General features: G+C 43.9%; 1 protein-coding gene across 2 annotated transcripts in view; it reads left to right on the top strand.

The window, feature by feature from the left end:
* Positions 1 to 23,262, top strand: part of LOC138292157 (E3 ubiquitin-protein ligase DTX3L-like) — a 337,908-nt gene that overhangs the window by 166,432 nt on the left and 148,214 nt on the right. The window lies entirely within an intron of this gene.

The raw sequence follows: 23,262 nt of genomic DNA, 5'->3' as shown, positions 1-23,262 counted from the left end.
CCACACCTCCAGAAATACACACCTCACGTCATGTGATCAGTCACAAATGATGTAGAAGCACTTCTTAGCAAAAGTACCATTGAACGGATGCTCCAATACTAGCAGGGTTTAGGGGTATACTCCCTGTACTTCCTTAGTCCAAAGAAGGATGGCACCTTGTGGCCTATTCTAGACCTCAAACCTTTCAACTGCTGTATCTGAGTGGAGCATTTCAAGCTAGCACTCTGGCGGAGATAATTCCACTGCTCAGAACGAAAAATTACATGGTGATCTCGATCTTAAAGATACTTTTCAGTCAGTTAGTTCACATTTTATTTGCTGTATTTCTACAGCATAAAAGCACAAAACAAAACAGGTAATGCAAATATATATAAATATATAAATAAAACAGATCAACAATCACAATATAGATGCAAACATATTAATAAAAGAGGGAAGTAATAAAAATTATATAATAACAATGATAAAACCCTTCATAAAAATACTTATAAATAACAGAGGCAGTACAACAACCGGATTCAATTGCCTATCAGTTGTGAGGAATCCTTCTTAATTTCGATGCTTGCTAGATGAAATTCGCCACCACGCAAGACACCAAGGGAGACTGTAGTTGCTGGAAGAATAACAACGGTGGTTGACACTGGCAAAAGTTAAGGAAGTCAAGAAGAGGCAGAAGGAGCTGTTTCCTGGGTCTTACATAAAAAGGGCAGAAAAACATAATATGCAAATTTGAGTGAATAGATTTGCCATCACAAGAACAGAGTGCGAGCTCCGAAAGGGAGTGACAATTCGTCTGATAACCCACCATAATTGGGAGATAATGAAAGCGAAATCAGGTAAGGACATAGCAATGTTGATAATTCTGTGTAGATACATTTGAGTCCCTCCCTTTGTGTTTAGCTGCTTATACCTATACACTGTAGGTTTGTTGCGATTGGCTGTTTCTCTAGAGGTCGTAGCTTTCTCCATATATTTTCTTCTCTTCCTTGAATTTGAGCAGCTAATACATGCACTAGGGCGGGTAAACAACTCCAAAACCTAATATCCTCTAAGGACCCTTTGACATACACATGCCAGGGAATCTCCAGTGCTGCAGACAGATTTAAGCAGTCTTTAATAACCATACAATTTAGTGGGGTAGACTCCGTAGCCAAAATAGATCGCCACAGGAGAAGCAGTGCTAGTTTGATTTTGTCCTCAATGTAGAGCATACCAAGTTTCTCATGTCACATAATATTGTAACAACCACAAGAGGCAACTAATATTTTCTTTAAAAGGGTGTTTTCTACTCTCTGTAAGCCGCTGGTGTCCACCATACTCCATATACCTGCCCTGTAGGTCGCAGTAGACACTAACTCCGATGCATTGACAATCTATAGCTATTTCACAGGTTTAGTGCCCAGTTTTTTACAAAAGTTCTGCAGCCACACTAAGGTCTTTTCCAGCACTGCAATTCTATTAGACAGCATTGGCTTCCATGTAAATTTACTGCTGAAAAGGACATCGAGGTACGAAAATGCCATTGTCTCTTCAACACTGACATGGCTAATATGAAAAAGTGGGATATTCTTAAGGCACTTCCCACACCTCATAATTGAATGTTTTGTTTGCATTAACCTGTAAGTCGAGATCCCTCATAAAACTGATGTAATCCTCAATAAGCCCCTGTAATACGCCCCCGTTCTTGCAACTAAAACTGTGTCATCCGCAATGAGCAGAATCGGAAGGGGGTGAGTTCCCATATATGTGGTATTTCTTGATCTGGAGAAAAGTGCTGCTTAAATTCTGTTTGCATACAGCGAGAAGAGGAAGGGAGCGTGGACACAACCTTGCCTACCTCCTCACTCTATATCGAAAAAGTCTGTACACTCACCATCCTTTCCAAAATGAACAGACGCTTTAGCCTCTGAGTACAGTTTTCTAATACAGCTAATGATGTCTTGCCCAATACCCATCTCGGTCATGAGTGTCCAGAGCTTAGAGTGTGTAACGCAGTCAAAAGCTGCCAATAGGTCCATAAAAGCCATGAACAAAGTGCCTTTTTTAATGACAGCATATTTTGCTATAACCATGCTCAAGTTCAAGCACTGATCTATGGTGCCCATTCATTTTTTAAACCCATATTGTGTATTTACAAGAATGTTATTGGTGTTTGTCCACTCCTCTAACCTTTGGATCAGGACACAACCCATTATTTTGGCTGTAGAGTCCAAAAGAGATATAGGTCTATAATTCATTGGTTGAGTCCTATCGCCTTTTTTATAAATGGGGGCAATAACTGATCTTTTCCACAAAAGGGGTGGGCTGACCTTTGTGATCGCATTAAAAACGTTGGTGATCAATGGACCCCACAACTCCTGACAATCTAGGTATAAGTCTGCAGGGACCATATCCGGGCGAGGTGCCTTCCCGCTACAACTCCCCCTAAGGGCTGTCATTACTTCCTCTAGTTCAAACACCAGAGGCGTAGGAGTGACCTCATTTACCATATGGCCCCAACTCCCTTCAGCCCACTGATTACACAAGTAGATGTTAGAGAAATACTCAATCCATTGCAGATCCTGACATGAACCTCCGTGAAATGATCAGACCGATCTCTAAAATATGCAGAGTTCAGCACCCTCCAGGAGGCAGCGATATCTTTAGTTTGACTCACTTCTCCGCTTTCTCCCTGATCTCCCTTACCCTTTCCTCCCTTGTTATACGATGCGCAGCCCTTGCCGACTCGGCTTGAACTGATGCATCCTTTGACCCCGAAGATTCTACATAGACCTTCGAAGCCAAAATTACTTTTGGCACTGGTATCAAAGCTTGCCTCTGCACCAAAAGCCATATTGATGCCAAAACCACCCTCAATGTTGAAAGCTTAATTGACTTTAGGAACATACTCAATGCCGAAAGCATCCTCCAGGGGCTGCAAAAATAGTTGGACACTTGCCAGAAATACCTATTTATCCATTCTCAGACAGGCAGTTTCACTACCAAGCTGCCTCCAACGCCTACAAAGACTTTACAGAGGAAGAGGAAGTTCACCTTTGAGGAGGAAATTGCTCTGGATCCTCCCCCATCTTCAAAGCTGAAGAGGCATAAAGACAGGGGCACTAGCACTCCACCACTTCTATCTCCCTCTTTTTCTCCCTCTCCTCCACCACTGCCACCTCCTCCACACACTTTCCTTCTTCTGTACTCCTCAGAGGGTTCATCCCATTCATCTTACCAGGTAGGCAGCCCACTTCACTATGCTGACACCTACAACGCACCTTACGACCCAGTGCTTACTGATGACCCGTGGAATGACCACAGTGTTGATCCCCCAAACAGCACTCCCTCAAATCTGTATCTAGTTAGGCCATCCCCCCAGATGACACTACTCCCTACCACAAAGTCTTTCAGAGGGCAGCCATGGATATGACTTCGTGGTAGACGCTATCTAAAACCCAGTGCAAAGTGCAATTCCTCCCTATGTTCAAGGGTATGCTTAAGATAAACACAAACACCTTCAAGAAACCTTCTGAAAGCAACAGTAGCTACACACCGTATTAACAAGAAACATAATCTTTTTCCCAACAACCTACCTTGTGGGTAACCACGGATTTCTTGGTAGTCCTCACTGCTCGTAAATGTGTGAGTGCCAAGGCCACAGAATATGCTCCCCCTTATGGACAAGGAGAGCAAAAAGGTAGATGTGGCAGGGAAAAAAGCGGTATAGGCGGCTAAGCACTGGAGTGTTGCCAACTCTCTTGGCCTGCTCCCCTGGTACGATAGACCGCACTGGGACAAGATGCAAGACTTCCGCAAGCACCATCCTGAGCAGTATAGGCAGAGGGGTGTGCAACTGGTGGCAGAGCTTAATACCATTTCCAGTACCACCACCTGCTGTGCCCTGGATGTCGCTGACATGCAGCATCTTGGTCAGACTCCATGCCTGGGTCTACGACTCTAGTTTTAAACCAGATGTTCAGCAGCATCAGCTCAACATTCCCTTCGATGGCGAACATATCTTCAGATTGCTGATTGAACAGAAGCTAGAGAAGCTGAAGAAAGACATGTATTGCAGTGATAAATTACTCTATTAAGTCCCTTTGGAATGTCAACTCTAGGTATAATTGAGCCGTGGTCGGCGTACAAGCCAAGTCTCCCTGTACAATCTGCCAAAAAGGCAGCTGGTAGCTGGGACTGAATAGAGGCTTTTAAGTCCACAATATAGGACGTGTGGAGGACTTAAGAACAAGACGTTCTGGATATCACCTATAGATTATAAGCCCTGAGGAAGCCTTTGGTATATGGGCGAAACACGTTGGCTTTCCGGATGTATTTTATAAAGGAGACCGGAATTAATAATAAAGAATTTAATTTTTTCCACATCCTTTTAAGATATCTGCAGATTCCATTTTGAAGTTTTTATTTTAATAAGTATTTTTATAGAATTTTTCCAGTAGATACATGAGTGAAAAAGGGCATTGTGCAGGATACCGGGCATTACGCCCCAATGCGATAAAGAAACCTGTAACCAGAACCAACTGAGAAACCTCCCCCATTCCCTCATTTCCGACAGTCGTCAGCCGATGCCTTAAAAAAATAACAATGAAGCATGAAGTCAATGGCAGTATTGCACACCATCCCAGACCAGTGACAATTTTGATCTCTTTGAATTAATTTTGAGACGTTGTTGCTGTATTATTCAAATTATTGGAGTGATTAAACAACTGACCCAGGGAGGTTGGCAACTAGTTTTCTACAAAGGGGAACTAATTCGTTTGTGCTGTTGAACAAGTCTTTAGCTGTCTCAAAGTTGTCTACATGCTAATCAGGGAGCATTTCTCTTTCTTCTGTATCCTGGTAATTAAGGTGCTCATGGAAGGTTTCAAAGTTGTCATTTTTCTTATGTTCCACCTGCGCCAGTTTGGAACCTTATCATTGTTGTTACCAGACTCATGGGTCCCCATTTAAATCCTTACATCTTTGCCTGCTCCCGTACCTTACCTGAAAGGTAGCCTTAGTTGTTGCAATAACCTCTTTATGCTGCATTAGTGAGTTACAACCCCTCCCACTGCAGAAACTTCTCATACAAGTTCATAAGGACAGGGTAGTGTTCCAGACAAACACCAAGGCCCTCGTTACGTGGCGGTCCCACTGGCAACGGGATGGCCGTGAAGACCGCCAGATTTTTAGGGTGCCAGTTTGGCCTGTGCCAAACTGCCACTTACCCATTCCTACCGCCAGGGCAGTTGGACCCGCCGGGCTGGAGATTAGCATCTCCGACCCGGCAGTCCAATGAAGACCGCCGGCAGTATTAGGAGTTGGCTTTCCACCAGGGTTTCCGCAGCGGTAGCACTGCCACAAAAACCCTGGCGGAAAGGCTGCCAGTGACAGGACATTTCTTTCCTGTCACCGGCAGATGATTCCCCCCCCTGCAAGCCCAATACCCCCCACCCCCTCTTCCATACCAGAATCCCCCACCAGTACAGCACCCCCTACCCTCCTACCAGTACAGCGCCCCTCTACCAGTACAGTGCCCCCGTACAGCACAGCTCCACCTCCCCGCATACACGCACCCTCACACTGACACCCATATGCACCCCGCATACACTCATTCACCAACACTTACATACACGGATTCACTCACAAGCATCCATACATGCATTGACTTACAAGCATCCATACACGCATTCACACAGACAGTCCAACACTCACTTACTTCAACAATCATACACGCATTCATGCACCCATACACACATGCATTCATACATGCATACAAACACCCATACACACATGCATACACACTTACATTCACACATGCAGACAACACCCTCTCACACACAACAACCCCACCCTCCAACCGCCCTCCCCATTGGACAATCAACTTACCTTGTCTGTCGAGGAGGTCGTCCGGCAGGGAACGGGAACGAGTGCTTTCATCGCCGGCAGTGCCTCGCCATCAGGACACTGCCAGGCCGTATTACTGCTCGTAATACGGCAAGTGGAGTCCTTTTGGTGGGGCCGGTGGTGGAACCACCCCTGCACCTCCGACCGCCAACACGACTATTGAATTTCTGCCCAAATTGTGGCAGAAATCCCTCAGAACTCGTAATAGGGTGGTGTTCCTGCGCCCGCGGCTTTGGCGGTCTGTGCAAAAGACCGGCGAAGTTGTAATGAGGGCTCAAGTTCCTTCCTGAGGTGGTTTCCCTATTCCACCTTACTTGCACCATGAAGCTCCCAGTCTTTTTCCCCAAAAAGACTTAGGGCCAGATGTATCATGAAGGCCTTTTGCGATTCGGAAATAGCGATTTTTAAGAAAAATGCCATGTATCACATTTGCGAATCAGTAATGGCGATTTCTTAAAAATCGCAAATGCTATTACTGATTGCCCCATTCGCACCTATGGGCCTGTTGGCCCATATCTGCAAATTTTTTGCATTTCCAAAATTGCGATTTCTTAACTAGAAATCGCAATTTTGGAAATGCAAAACACCAGGGTGCTGGGGGCCTAAGGCCCCCTCTGCTGCACCCCAATATTATTTTTTTCACCATGTAAGGTGCACATATGCCAAAAGGGCATGTGTGCTTTACATATCAAATTTAAAAATGCAGTTTTACTGCATTTTTAAATTTTGCACCAGTTTACCACCTGGTTGCAGGCCATGGTATTTTGCACTTGCAAAATACCATTCTGCAAAATATCGCAATTTGCAATTTTTTGCAGAATTGCATTGCGACCTGGATTTTGCGAATCGCAAATTGCGATTCGCTAAATCCAGGTTGCAACGCAGAAAATCGCAATTTTTGCAATTTTCTGTTTTTGATCTGCGAATGCATTTGATGCATTGCAGACCCTGATTTTGCACTCGCAAACGGCCGATTTCGCTGTTTGCGAGTGCAAAATCAGATGATCCATCTGGCCCTATATGAGCAATTAAGAAAGAACAAATTAAGCATTTATTTTGTAATTTTAAGGTGTGATGGAAAAAAGATTTGAATAGGATCTAAACAAATCAAGACTCTTTACTTGATAATGTACAAAAGCTAAACATTTCCTTATAACTGATTTCCACACATTATCATTTGTGCACTGTAAAGCTGAATTGATAAACCAAACTCTTTTAGTGGGCCAGGTCTCTCTTGGTCTCGGCTTCTTAGTAAATAGAAATGGACATTGAAACCAGTCCCTATTGGGCCCTATATAAAAGCCTTTAACTTTACTAGCAAATAACAGTGATCGATTTAAGACCAATTAATGTAAAAACATTAAGGTATTTTATGTCAGTGATTTAGTTCCTGATTATATTACACATATTATATTTAATCTTGAACCACAATACCAGTCAGGTGGCACAATATAGGGATCAGAAAGTTTTATTTAGTGTGTTCAAGCCACGTTCTTAATCATAAAGGCCACACCCTTAATTGCATAGGCCGTGCCCTTTTAGCGAACACTTCCCCCCAACACACACACACATTATGCATCCCACTTGAAGCCCTGGGTAAAACTGTATGTCAGTGTGTACTTTGAGGCTATTTCAATTGAAAATGTGCTGTCTTTAAATAATGGTGCGCTAAAACATCATGCTATATTAATATTTATCTGACAGCGTGCTCCAAAATGCACCTCCGGCAATATACAACATCCTTAACACTCTCCTGCTGAATGGGCATGACTCATTCGCTAGACCTGTTCTTTGTGTGATGCTTAGATTTTTCACAATCCCTATGACTTCAGTAGCTAACATTGTAAAGTCTAGAATGGATTCATACTGCACAACAAAAATGTTGCATGCTTTTTTTGTTTTGCAGCCTGCGCTTAAATATTGATTTACATGTGACTACCCATACCACCACCTGTGGTTGGAAGGTTACTAAATCAGTGAGTTAATAATAACATTACAATGTGCCCACTACTCTTGAAGGTCTCATGATGCATGTCATCCGGGTAACCAACAATAAATGCGATTTCAAATGTTTGTAAATGGAGGCAAGGTCAATTTCCTTAGCTTGGGGACATTGGGTCCCAAAAGGCAGGCCTCTGACCCCCCTTCTCTTGAGCTTTACCCATTACAATGGGCCACACATATTTTGGGGCCCCCATTCACAATGACCTTGACTGTTACTGTGTGTTTACTGTCAATTCAAGCCTGCATGAAAAAAGCGATATAGAAAACAATTGACACACTGAGATCATGTGACGGAAGGATCACATCACCAGGGGGCCCTTTGGAAGGTGGGGACCTGGACAATAGCTCATTTTACCCATGCCATAAAAGACCTCAGAAGTACTCCTTGGCTTTACATCTGGGTGGCTGAGTTAACAAGCATTGACAGTGCAATAGGTCTTGCATTTGCTTGAGTTAGAGCTATTGGCACTGTAAGTTTATAACGGACGTTTCTTGGCACATAAATTGGTCAACCCTGCCTCATAATTTTGTCTTTTCCTGCCATATAATTCCAGTGGCCCTGCATATAACAAAGGTACTTTCATTTACTTCTTCCTCTGTCTGCAGCAAAAAATGGAAATGTTGCAATTTAGCATCCTAATTTAAATCTGCCATGCTAATTCCAATGGAATACCACTTTTACCACCCCACCATCAGAGTTACTGTCTGGCTAACACAGTTTCCACAAAAAAGACACACGACAGCCACAGAGGAGAAATCAACTAGATGGGTCACCCAAACAAATCAAGAGTGTTCAAATAGTCACAGTGTAATAAGGTTGTTAAGTTGGTCTGAATCATGGTCATAATTGTAATAAGGAGAGATTATTTAAACATATACAATTATCTTGCAAACCATTATCAGAAATGAACTAATAGACTCTAATGCTCAAAACAGCCCTTAGAGGGCATCATAACAAAAATATAATTTGTAAGAAACATGGTCATGTAACTATATTGTTACCCTCTCAAGGAATTACCCCATGAAAAAACACAGGAGAAAATAATGCAGTGTAACCATATACTTAGCCCTGAAAGGGTGTTTTTAGGGCTAGCAGGCCTATAGCAATGATATTAAAAACAAGGCCCTTAAAACAGAAACTATTCCCATCTAGAAAACAAAAGTTTCAGCCATTAGAACTTAAAAAGACACTGACTGGTGGGAGGGGTTATTATTTTGTGGTCGCGCAAACGTTTTGGTGGTGGTCACATTGTCCTAGGACCACCACAGGCTGAGTTATGAGCAAAAAAGTAATGCCCTGCAAAGCATTATGGGGCGAGTTTTCCGAGTGTGGTGAATATTGTACTAATAGCTCCCCCGCTTTGCTGGGACAGCCGCTTTCGCTTTGAGGATTTCGGTTTTATGTAAAGTATTTACCAATTTCAAGTGGTTTAAGGGGAGGGCCACACGAAATGACTGATTAGGTAACTGGGAACAATGTCCAGTACCTCTGACTGACTTCACGCTGTCATACCTATTCGCTCTGTGAGCGCCATGGCCGCCATGCAGCACGAAGAGGAGAGACAAAAGAAAAAAATAGTTTGCCCACATTGAAGTATATCGGCAATCGTGCAATAATCCATGTAACATGGGCAGTCTGCAAGGCGTGACAAAAACAGATGGACAATCGTGAAGCATTTACCAATGACATCAAGTGATATTGAAAGGCAAGCCCAGGAACGAATCAAAGTGATAGGCGTGAAATCAGCGTGGTTAAATGCTCACAATACTTGCACCCTTGACGAAAAACGCGCACGTAAATAATACTGTTGAGTTGTCCTGGATTGGGAACAACTACATTTGTTTGTGGACATGAGTCACATGATCTCTCCTATCAAAGCCAGCGATCAGTCTGCAGCATTTCTTTGCTGTTTGCAAACGTTGTATCTTATAGGATGGAAGTCCAGCAAATGGTCTATTGCAGCCGTCCACTGGCAAGTTTACTGTTGTTTTGAACTAATATAGCTTTAAGAGAGCAGGTTTATTTAGCTGATGGAAGCTGCTAGCATTGTCTCAGCCTGCCCGGGCACTGATGGGCGTTTCATTGTTAAGCTGAAAGCCTCGGTTTTAGCTTTTGTGGCACAGTGAGAGCACGCCGCGTATTCTGGCACATTGTACTCAATCAGGATCGGCATTCCCTTATATCAAGCAGTACGCAGTGTGATTTATTAGTAGATCTCTGTTCCACGTTTCGACATATGAGCTATTGTTTGGAGCTCCCCTAGAACGGTACGAACCTTTGACTATTTAAAGGTCGTCTGTGTGACCCACATAGGAATGAACATCCATTTGCACATTTTTAGAGATGTTAAGTATTGGTGCTAAATAAGAATGAAAATTACTGGGCAGCAGAGCCCTGAGGGGTGCCGAGGGTGGGAGAGATCTCGTAAGAGAAGTACGGTCAGTGGCGTGATTGTAAAAATGACGCACATCGGTGCTTTGCTCCACTTGTGCCACGGAGGACAGACTGAGTGAGGCAGAAAGGTCAGCACTGCCAAAACCTGCAGATTTTATAGGCAGCCCACCCCTTCACCTGTAAATCTCAAAGCATCACACCAGAAACCGAAAAGAGCGCCCTCGGTCCCCTGTATAGGTGTAAAAATAGATTGTAACTGAGAAAGACAGTGGATGAGATCTAGGTGGACCTGTAGTGGGCTTCCATAATGTTCTCCAGATAATTGCTAATACCGGTAGGTTAATTGTAAGTTGATAGTTCCTCAAGGCCCTGAAGTGTTTATTCAGTAGGAGGGTGAAGCATGGTGAGGTAGGGCATAATCTTTAGATGTGCTGGGACGGAAAAGGATATTGAGAAGGTGGCAAATGATAGGGGCGTGTAGTGGTGTGACCTCTTCAGTGCGCCATGCCAAATCTGATGGTCAGTTGGTCGCTTTCAGTGAGGATAAAATGTCTTCCACCTCTTGAAAGGTAGCTGGCTGAAAAACAAGAGGCACCAAATTCAGAGAAGCAACTAGAACGAGGGGCCAATGGGCACTCGTGGCCTTATCTTATTTATTTTGCTGAGAAAAAATAATTCTGGTCCTCGCACAATTGGAGCCTATCTTTAGTCTCAGTTGTGTCCTCCATAGCAAGTTTGCAGTTTCATATCATAATAATACAGAAATCCCTTTCATTTGGGATCCTTTATTTCCACCATTGAGACTCCTATTTGTCTGTTTCATTATTTTTTATAAGATTGCTATTGACCAGATCAATATGATCTTCCGGAAGTCGAGGGTAAAGTCATGGTGAAGTTCATCAAAGCAGAAAAAAAAAATTCAAAGGTGGCTTTAATTGAAGCTCTCAAGGGCATATTTACAAGCCCCTAGCGCTGCCTTAGCATCATTTTTTTTGTATGCTAAGGTGGCGCTAACCAGACCCCCCCCTTGCTCCATATTTAGGAAATGGTTCAATGCAAGCATTGCACCGCTTTGTAACCCCTTGCGCCACATTATATCTGCAATGTATGCAAGGGGGGCATTCCCCCGCAGGGAGGATAAAAAAAATGGCGCAGTGAAATTTACAAGATTTCACCAAGCCATTCTAGCGTATTTTTTAACGCCTCTTCAGGGCAGGCATTAAAGTGACACTAGTGCATTAACCTATGGACCTCCTTGTGCTTTTCTGGACTAGCGCCCACATTTTTTATGCTAGTCCAGCAAAGTGCCACAGAAGCATAAAAAAATTTGAAGCTATTGTTCTAACGCGCGCCATGGTGCGCTGTGTTGTAAATACAGTGCTACCGTGGTGTCGCTAGGGAGCACTGGGTGACGCAAGTAAACTGACGCAATGGAGCCGGTGCGCCTGTTCCTTCTAGATGCCCCGAGAATTGGCTAGAGTGGCCCTGTTGGGAGCAATTTGCTTACTAAACTATCTCAGGGCTCTGGTATAAGTTAATTTCTTTATAAGGATGTTAATATTTCTGTAAGGATTCAATTTGCATGGATTTGCAACCGTAAATTGACCTACAAGTGATCTCACTAATGTCAGAAATGTTCTGAATGGAATTGCACCATGAATATCGACCCCAGATTATTCATGGGACACAATATCGAGGGCAAAATATTGAAAAAAATATTGACAGGTAGGTAAGTCTAGATTTTCGACACCTAGCACGTGTGCTTTCAAGGTACAAATATGTGGAGTTAGAAACAGTAAATCTATGCTCCCCGAGAAGCACTTAACGTTCGATTTTTTGTGCCTTGATATTCTGTCCTCAATATTAATGTACAGCGATATTCTGGGAGTTGATATTCAGTAGTACAATCGTTCGAATGTTAGAAATGGAGATGTCTCCTTTTCTTTAAAAATGACATAAAGGCTATGACCTTTACAGTGTTACATGTGTTCACACTTTTCACATTCATATAACCTTGCCTGTGATATGATGCAGAGAAAACATAACCTGAACATGTAGCTGAGATGTGAGTCATTGTCTAGAGGCCAGTTTTTAACACCCACTTTGTTTGATTTTACCCAAAACAGTATTATAGACTGCTAGAAAATTAGTCCATGCAAGATAGGTGACAGATCTAGCCCCTTGAAACCCAGGCTGAGCTTGGAGCATGTGTGTCAGTATGATCAGCACCAAGATCGCAAACTGTCTGCCTGCTCCAAGCCACTGCCAGACTGACAGGAAGTTGAAATGTCCCTCGCCCCATGCCTCCTGAGGAGGGAATGGTGACTGCATCATCTGCTCCTCACCTGGAGAGACTGTGGTGCCAGACCAAGGCCCTGATTTATACTTTTTTTGCACCTCATTTGCGTCATTTTTTACGCAAAAGCGGGGGCACACACAAAATTAAATTGCATTTTGTAAGTTTGCGTCGCTTTTGCATCAAAAAATGACGCAAATGCGACGCAAAAAGTATAAATCAGGTCCTAAATGTGCAAGATAAGTATATTGCTATTATGCCGCATTCCAAAGATACACCCTCCCAAGCCAGCACCTTCTACCTGAAGGCACAATTCGAGAGAGGAATTATGTCTAGTATGGTAATCTGTCTCAAGCAAAATACTGGTCATACAAATAATGTTTTTTGTATGTGCCAGACATCCAGTGGCCTATTTATGATCTTCTTTGCGACCCTTGGCTGCATATACACATGTTATGCACTCTCCTGCCATCTACCGTTGGGCTCGTGCTTTACAAGTTGTTTTTTTCTAGAAAGAGTCTTTTTATTGTTGGTTTGATGTCGAGTCTTCATCTCCTTGAGAGAAAGCGTGTGTCCAACGGCTCCTTTGATTGATTTTCCTGCTATCAGATTTCGACGGGTTGCACCGGAGCACCGTGCAGCTTCAATGCCTTAGTGGCCTACGGACGCCTAACGGTTCCGAAACAGCATCTATACCTCAGACGAGAGATCGACGATTCATTAACGACTAGTGGAGCAGAGTTCAACTAACCACGCAAGATTTCTACTGTCGAATTTGCTAAACTCCCTTCACGGACCCGTCAGGAATGTTCGGTTCTGGGTCATGGAGGGTAAAGAAGACAGTCACCTCAGTAAATGCCCCCAGTGTGGTGCTAAATGCCTTTACTCAGACATACACGACATCTGCAATCTATGCCTGTCGCCGGAACACAAGGAACAGGACTGAACAGCCCGCAGTCAGTTCAAAAACAAAAAGACACTTTGGACCAGCCGAGACTGACGATTAGCCCATAATATGCAGATGGCAGCTGAAGCAGAATTCTCACAAGAAGAAGAGCAACAAGAACTTCAATCCTTTTGCGATGAAGGAGAAGGTAATACGACAGAAGGTGCCATCATCGCCAGTCCACACTACATTGATTCCGATGACTCCAGCCAGCAAGAGGAAGGCGAAGACTCGTACTTGCTGCTCAGGGAGGCAACACTGGAACCGAGACCATCGGGGATGGATCCAAGGATGAGGATATTGCCACAGGCCATGAAAACGCAAGACCCATCACACATACATAAAGTAAGTGGCCAGCCCTCACAACATCGCCTTAATGCAACCTTTGGTGCTGGTCAACATCGAGAGCGTACCTCAGACCCGAGACGGGACGATTCACTACTCAGTCCCGATTGGGCTACAGACCATAGGGACAGGCATGGATCCTACACGCAGCAGCACCTAGTGCCGAAAAAGTAATCAGCTCCTGCACATAAGACAGTGTCTACACCTAGCCACCCGCTGGTACCCATGAAATCATCTGAGCCGAGCAAACACACAGTACTGACACACACCCTATTGGAGTCGAAAAACACACATTGACTCCAAAGAAGGTATTTAAGCACAACCACAGTTTGGCTCCAAAGAAGGCTACAGCATCATCCGCTTTGGCACCAAAACAGCATTCCTCTGGAGAGGCAAAGCATAAACATGCTGGAAAGGATATATCAGGTAAAAAAACCTGTGGCATCTGACATGGAAGGGAACGTTTTCGAGAACCTTCAAGAGATAATGAAGAATAAACATTTGCAAGAAAACATACAACAAAGGAAAAGGCAGGACACTGATATACCTCACCGAAACCCAAAAAGGCATTCACAGAGCATAAGGCGACAAGCCCTCTGCCACTGGACTTGAATACATCTCCACAGCCTTTATCACCTTCTTCCACACACTCAATAGGGGACGAGGCAGAGAATCAAACCTACTATACTTGTAATGACTCCGACTGATCCGCCACATAACCCAGACCCATGCGATGACTATGACATAGTGCTGCCAGACACTGACATAGAACTCCTGTACCAACGAAAGCATCTTCCCCAGATGATACGTAATCATACCACAGTGTTATTCAGAGAGCAGCTGAATACCACAAAGTCAAAAAGTACACATCTAAAGCTCGACAGACCAGAGTCCTCACTCCATGTATACAGAGGAAATACAAACCCTCACCCAATGACCCTCTTTACATTCCCTGTAGCGACAACAGCTAGAATGAAAATAGCTTCTTGAGTCACTGGGGATGAGCCACCACCTGATAAGGAGAGTAAGTGTATTAATGCAGAAGGAAAGAGGGTAGTAAGTGGACATGGCAATCACTGGTGCATTGCTAACTCAGCTAACACCACTCCTGACACTCAGACTTGTCAAATATAGCAGCAGCAATACCATCAGCAAGCTGGGAGAAGCTATCGTAGGGGAGGATGTAAACCACGAGGGAAAGGTAGAGGAATGCTCAAAAGGGAGCCTCCAACTCTAAGCAGTGAGTTACTTTCCATTCCCTCTAACCACACAGCACCTGTCGGGGAAGGCTACAACAGTTCCATCAGTTGTGGCCAGAAGTAACATCAGGCCAGTGGGTGCTGGACATTACTGAGAGGGATATTGCTTAGAACTAGTAAGTAACCAACCAAACATTCCTTCTCACAAACAAATCCTCAAACCTCAGCATGTACGCCTTTTCAAAGAAGAGGCAAAAGCTTTGCTGCAAAAGGGGGCCATAGAGCCTGTACCACACAGACAGCAAGGCAAGGGGGTGTATTTTTTATCTCCAAAAAGGATGGGGCGCTAAGACCAATACTGGACCTATTACTGCTTAACTTACACATCTCCACATGGGGGCACTACAAGATGTGATACCACTACTACAACAAGCATTTACAATGCATCGGATCTCGCGTTTGCTCATGTTAGAGCTGATTGCGTTGTAAACTACTAACCCGACTTTTCACCTATCGGGAAAAGTGCATTTATGTACATAACCCGAATAAGTGAAATCAAGTACGTAAATCGCTCGACTTCTGCCAAGCGAGATCGGGCTCGTAAATTAGAGATAAAAAAGTCCACAAGCCCGATGGAAAACAGCGAGCCTCGCATGTTTTCTGTACTTGGTCGCTGCGCTGGAGGAGGGCTAGCCACCCGAAAAGGCATGCCATATGCGTGCCTTCGACTAATGAAAGCAAGCGGATTTTATTAGGGAAGCCCACAAACCAATAAAAAACACTGATGTGAAGTTGACAGGGCTCCGAGCACTTTTATAAATACAAAAGAGTCTCCCTGCGAAACGCATGCGCAAGCGCATGCAACGCAGGCTCGACCCTAAAAAGGTGACTTCATGACAGCACTAGAACTGAAGGATGCATATTTTCATATACCAATTCACCCTGCAAACTGCTGGTAGCTCTAGTTTATGGTAATTGGTCATCATCACCAGTTCAAAGTATTACCTTTCAGGGTGACAACAACCCCAAGGGTTTTCACAAAATGCCTAGTTGTGGTAGCAGCCCATTAAAGAAAACAAAATATTCTTTTATTCCCATATCTACACGATTGGCTAATCAAGAGTTCAAGCAAATAGAGGTGCCTATCAGACATACAGGGCACCATCAATTTGCTACACAAACTGGGATTCACAATAAATGCCACAGAATCCCCCTTGCAACCTCTACAGATACAGCCATATTTGGAAGCAATACTCAATTAGATCTCAGCCAAAGCGTACCCCAATTCCAAAAGGGTTCTCAGTCTCCAGAACCAAACAGCTCCTTTTCAGCCACATCGTCACCTTGAAATTACATATGGTGCTGCATAGCGTAACACTAAAAAGCACCATTATAATACATGATTCCTTTGATTGATGATTTCAATGTGTGAGTGCAAATAGCAATCAATATCCTACAACCAGCAAAGACACACCTGCAGCATTTTGCAATGAGGAAACCCAAGCCTGTGCAAAAAGCAAAACCATTAAAGTGCTAAGGAAAGGCCATAGCATGTGAAAATGGCAATCTGTATCTTACTACCAGCAAAAACATGCATGCAAAAATGTACTATAATAAAACCCTAGCCTGTGCAAAAGGCAAATCCATTAAAGTGCTAAGGAGAGGCCATTCTACTTTTCTACTTAAACAGGGTTGTAGTGACTGCAGTGCAATAGTATTTTTGTGGATTGGCCATGCAGAGGATAGAAATTTAGCGAGTCTGATGTAAATCTTCTCATCAGTGTCTGATCTCATTATTCTCAGAGCGTGGTCTATTTTTACAAGCAGAGTTATATGCTTGACAGAAGAAGAGAAAATGGTGCAAGGATTCCTTTTCAAGATTACATGTTGGGCATAGGTTGCTGGTGCAATAGTTTGAACACCAACGTGTCCAGAACCTGTTAATAGGTAGCTGCCATATCTGAATCCTAAAAACAGCTGCTTTGCTAGAGGAGGTGTTATCTTAGCTAAAAATGCTCAAATGAAGGGACAATTTCGAAGTCTAAAAACCGATCTGTACAGCTCTCCTGATCTCCTCTTCCTCAAGCTGAAGTTTCCATTTTTCTTTTAGCGTAGTCCTGGGGATAGAGGGGGCAGCCTCGGGGGTGTCCCAAAGAACAGCCAGATCTAAATTAACAAGAATTTCCTTGATATATGTCGCCCAAGGGATCTTCCTATAGGTGTTGAGTGCATAAGGTCTATTAGAGGGGTTCTATAAAGTGCCAGTTCTTCAGTTGCGGCTGCCACTTAACGGGGGGGGGGTGGGATGGGGTAATTTTTTTTATAAAAAACACCTTATCAGGAAACAGGTTCGTCTCCTCCATCCTCATCCTCTTCCAGGAAGCATACAGGCCCCCCAGACTCCCCTTAGCCAATCACAATGCTGCTGTCACCAGCATGACAGCAGGGTTGTGATAAGTGTGAGCAGCCATGTTCGGCGCTCACACAGGGAGCAGGACCCCGTGCCCTTTCTCCTCCTGGCTATGCAATACAGCTGGGTGGATAAATGCAAAGTGAGCATGTCTGTTTGGCCGGCCATGTACACTTATGGTGCACAAACCACTTCTCCTCCAGCCCCCTCTAGTCCTGCCCCGCCGTAACCTGGCTCCATATAAAAATAAAATGCAAATAACAGAACGTTATCATCATTTTATTTTTTACTTCTTTTGAAAGCAGCGGGGTGACGCTCTTAGCAGAGGAGCCGCCGCTGCAGTTCTTACACCACAGTCTATGTCAGTAAAGCAGGGGCAGAATTTTACAGACTAGAACAATTGGAAGTATACCCATATCTACTAGCTATGGAAGACATGGAGTACTTTGGGGTAGATTCAGTAGAGCCCTTATAAATGTATTTTCTACTGATAAAAGACTCTTACTGTTTCATATTCCCAAAGCTCAGCGCCATACAGAGCCAAACCCTTAGATTTGATGAAACAAATCTCCCCTGCTAGAGAAAGTGATCTTGTTTTAGTCTTGCCAATCATCATTGGAATCACCCTCTACTCTTGCTGTAACGTGAGAGTTCTCCTCTCGGTGTGTGGTGCCATGTTAACTTATCAGAGAGCCTGAACCCCGGATATTGCACCTCCGAGATGGAAAAGGGTTGAAAGACATAAACTTAGTTTTTTAAATATTTAATTCCAGGCCCCTCTGGGTGCAAAATTGTAAGAAATGGTCCACCAGTATTTGCAGACCTAAAGGGGTCTTTGAGATTAGCAAAATATTGTCTGCTTCTGTCCTGACAATTGCAATATCCTGACTCGTCCTTCAGCTGTGGGGACTTGAAAAGCCTTGGAGGTTCTCCAGCACTTCGCCAGCCCATCAGCATCTCCCATGAAGTGGGGGAGCCACTTCCCTGCTTCCTGCAGGCACCAACCGCAACGTCCAGTTCACCGTTCTGATGCCCACCTGGTCCACCAGCGCAGCAGCCACTTGGGAGGAGGTCACCGTACTCCAAGAGACCAGTCCTATCTCCCCAACAAGTGAGGACATCAGGACCAATTGGAGCCATCCTGCGCCAATACTTGGGGTACCAGACCCCCTTGCAGCAGCCAAGGCTTGTTGAAGTCCATTCCGGATTCCAACATCGCATCCAGAGACCAGCCATCAAGGGATGTCAGCACCGCAGGGGACATTGTCCTGAGTAGCTGCCTTGTTTTGTCCCTCTTCTTGCAGGTCTACCAAAGAACGGTGGGCCCCTTGACGTAGGAGCACTAACAACAAAGACCAGCTGTTCCCGAGCTCCACGGCCCAGGTCCACAACATCCAACGGTTTTCCCTTGCTCCCGGGACCCTTCCCCACCACCCCTCCACCCCCACGAATCCCCCCATTGGGAGCCCTCAGCCTTGTCCTCCCCTTGCAGTCTCTTTCTAGGTGGCCTCCCTCATTGCCAACAGTGCAGTGTGCAAAACACCTGGCTCGACTATCACCACTGCACCCGGATGCCCCAGGGCAGGTAAAACTGTATACTTGCCTTGCTTGTGACCTTGCACTCCTAGCACACTACAATCTGTAGGGGACCCCAAGAAATATTTGCAGGGACCCCTTTGCAGTAAAAATACTTTTGAACCTTTATCCCGTTAAAGTGCATTTCAGTACCAGTGTTACTTACTAGCTAAATCAATACTACTGCAACAGCATTTATCTTCTTTGAAGTTTCCTTGTGTTGAAACATTTTAGAAACAAAGTAACTATTTTTATAAGCATTGGTTTCAAGTTCCTTCTAGAGTGTGTGTCTCATTTATTGACTCTATATGTACAACAAATGCTTAACACTATGCTCTGATAAGCCTAACTTCTCAACCACACTACCACAAAAGAGAGGTTTTGGGATTATTACTTTTACCCCTGTAAACCAAAAAGGGTTGCCAATACTATCTGCATAGTGTACCCCTACATTTGGTACACTACATAGATAGCCAGCTTCCTACACTGTGCAACTAGTGAATCACTTTGTTGGTCAGGGAATCTGTACCTTCCATAGCCCCTTCTGGGAGTTTAGGAACATTGTGCATGTACATTGTCCTGGCCATTCTCCTTCCCTTAAAGCCCTGATCTTTGATTGACATAGATCCAAGAATTAGTTGTACAACATCGGGATTTTGGGCTGGGAATACTTGGGGCTTGGGTAATATTGTAGCCGGTTGTACTTGCCTGGCAGATGTACCAAAGTCCTTCATTTTTGCTTGAGAGAGAGGCCTGCGGGTTGGCCTTGGGTTTCCTATTGAGAGATTTGTGTCAGGAGGCCAACATTCTTCCTTATACTACCATGGTGTAGAGGTGGAAGATTAGGCACTCATAAATTAGAAATGCCGGAAACAGAACTCAGTTAAAAATTATGGACATCTGAAGCAACCGTCTTATCTTCAGGCCTTTGATTCAATGTGCTTTTAATGGTGTGAAAGTTGGAAGAGGGGATTATTTGGTGCAAAAAATAGATCAGTGAAGATACTTGTGATGACAATAACTTCACTTGTTCTTTAAGGTTAGTCACCTCTATTTTTAAAGCATCAATAGTTGTTGCCACGTCCCCATTATTTAATTTAACTTGCAGTTGGTCATAGTTTTTAGGGAAGGATACAATGGAGTCAATATCCTGAGCGGCAATTGGAGCAAAGCGATTCTTGCAATGAGTCTAAACGTCACAGAGATCGCTAGAAGGGACTTGATTATTTGCTGTCCCGTTCTGCAGTGTTGCCCTCTTAGCGCTCTCATTGGGAGAATTTAATGTATGACATATATGGGGTTGCTACGATTTTGCAGCAATTCTTTTTTTTCTCTCCTTTTGGTTAAAAAAATGTTGCCAAAGCTCTCCCCTTGTTTCCCTGGGCGGGAGAAGACACAGGATTAAAAACAGATTCCACTTCTTCAATTAGATTGTTGATTTATTTTAATGTCTCGGCATCAGGTTTTTTTTTTAAATGGCTTTTTAGAGAGTGACATTCCCTGTAGATTCTCAGAGGTCTTCTTCTTCCCCATTGAGTCCCAATGGCTTAAAGCAAAGCACTATGAACAGCCCCCAGTACAGATTACAAAATTACCTTTTTAGGGAAGCAGTTTGGCCAAGATGGGTGGCCCAGCCCAGCCTCGTGGGTCGCAGACATGCCGTGGAAAACCGAGAGCGCTTTTAGCATGATTGACAACAGGTGCCCCATCTCCTATAGTCGCTGGATTCTGGGGATGAAGTCCCACCCCAGTCAGGGAGAGATGGCTACAGCACCGTTGTGTGTGTGCCGTGCCACAGGAAACTGAGAGTGCTTTTAGTACAATTGACAGAACAAAAACAAACTCTCACTTTAGGAGTTTGTTTCTGGAAATCAAAAAGTTTGGTGGACTATCATCAATACTTACAGGGGACACCCATCAAAATTTTGATACCTTCAGAGGAACAGCCATGACAGCAGTTTCTCAGAAGGTCCAAAGATCAATGCTGGGCCAAGAATGATCTCTAACTTTGGTGGTCAGTAGTTTGTCAGGGTGGAAGTGTATTGTCCTCCACCATCCTGGTATACAGCAGGCTGCCCGCCAAACCCCAAATTAGGTCCTTAATCTCTAAAGTCAAGACTTGCAACAAGGGTATATGTCAGAGCTCTACTGTCGTTAACTGAGATTTAAAAGCTAGAGAGGCATTTCAGCCCTAATACTTACAGTCAACGCTAACATCCACGTGCAAGTGGTAAAGCTGTGATACCGAAAGTCAAGGCCAACAACCAAAGAATGGGACTGTGCCCTAATGCCTACTGTTGAGGCCAACATCCATGATGAGAACCAGAGCCATAATACCTGCAGGCGTGACTGACAGCCATGGCATGGTCCCCATCACTGTGTAAAGAGAAAGCAAACAGCAAAAGTATGATCTACAGTCTTGATTTCTACAGTGAAGGCAAACCACCAAAGCATGTGCTAAAGCCTTACCTTTTATGATCAAGGCATCTAAACATTTGTTACAGCCTTAATTCAAGGCAAGCCCAGCCTTGTTGCCTACTTCCAAGGTGAACGACAAAGGAACAGCTACAGCCCTAATTCTTACAGTCAAGACCAACAATCAGGGTATAGACTACAGCCATAATACTTACAGCTGAGGCCAAGCCTCATTTAAAGAAAAAGGCCCTAATGGCTGCAGCCAACAGCAATAGCTATGGTATGTGATAGAGCTCTAATGTCTGCAGCCAAAGTCAACAACAAAGGCATGAGCTGCAGCAGCAATGCTGACAACCAAGACTAGCCAACTACAACCCGGATATTCACAGTTGCGCCAAAAATGAATTGAGCCAGAATGTTTACTGCCAAGCCCATCAACCAAGACATGGGCCATAGGCCTAATGCATGTGCATCCCTGACCACAAATAAGACAGAGGTAGGGGCCCTATTGCTTACAGCTAAGCCCATGACAGGGGGTAGTGTTGAGTCTTATAACTAGTGCTCACAAGGCAGGTATTAAGGCCAGCAGTCCAACCTAACGGTCAAAACCTATTGCCTACAGCAGTGGTTCTTAACCTGTGGTCTGAGGATCCCTGGGGATCTGCAAAGTCTTCTCAGGGAGACTGCAACTGATTAGAAAATTAAATAATATTAACAGGTTAATAAAGTGTATGAAAAACGAAGAAGCAACATGTACAATTGATCATTTTGGAACTTTCTTTAAATCTGAAGGAACTTGGCACTGGGGGCATTGATTTGTGAGAGCAGTGCAAGTGCACCAAACAGAATGCAGAATGAACAACGAGTGGTCTCAATAGGATTTAGAAAATCTCCAGCCTTTCCATTAAAATTAATATTTAGATTTTTTATATTTGTTTGTGAATTAAATAAAATATGTTATCATTTGTGTATCTGATTGATGAATGGCTGTTTCTGTATATGTTGTGTATTATTTTGTGGTTCAAATAATTGAAAATGCCTTGGCTGGGGTCCTTTGCTTCCAGTAATGAATCAGTGGGGGTCCACGGATTTCAATGATGATTCATTGGGGGTCCCTGAGTTCCAGTGATGGTTAGGTAGGGATCCACAAAAGTCAAAAAGAACCACTGGCCTGTGGCCATGGCTAACAACAACAAAGATATGGACAAAAGTCACTCTACCTCTAGTTAAAGCCAACAACAAAGATATGGACAAAAGTCACTCTACCTCTAGTTAAAGCCAACAACAAAGATATGGACAAAAGTCACTCTACCTCTAGTTAAAGCCAACAACAAAGAAATGGACAAAAGTCACTCTACCTCTAGTTAAATCCAACAACAAAGAAATGGACAAAAGTCACTCTACCTCTAGTTAAAGCCAACAACAAAGATATGGGCTAGAGTACTAAAGTAAATAGTTTTGACCAATAACCAACAAATGTAGCTAGGCCGTAATGGTTATGGTATAGGCTAACAACCAAGCCATGGGGTAGAGCTGTAATTCCTATGGACAAGGTTAACTTCATGCCCAAAACTAATGGCAACTACCCAGTGTATCGGCTAGCTGTCTGCTGACTATGGACAAATCTAACCACTCAGTGTCTGGGCCTTCATAACTAGGTACATAAAATAAATGTAAAGCATTGATCATCAGTAATTGCAAGGAAGGCAACCCCATGTAAGGCCAGGGGCTGTGGCAATCAATATATGGCTTATCAATCGAGTTATAAACGTCAGGGTCAATAACCAACAG

The sequence above is a fragment of the Pleurodeles waltl genome, chromosome 4_2 (genome assembly GCF_031143425.1).
Source record: "Pleurodeles waltl isolate 20211129_DDA chromosome 4_2, aPleWal1.hap1.20221129, whole genome shotgun sequence".
NCBI classification, from domain to species: Eukaryota; Metazoa; Chordata; class Amphibia; order Caudata; family Salamandridae; genus Pleurodeles; species Pleurodeles waltl.
Note: the sequence above shows the minus strand (reverse complement) of the source record. Positions and strands in the feature narration are given on the sequence as shown.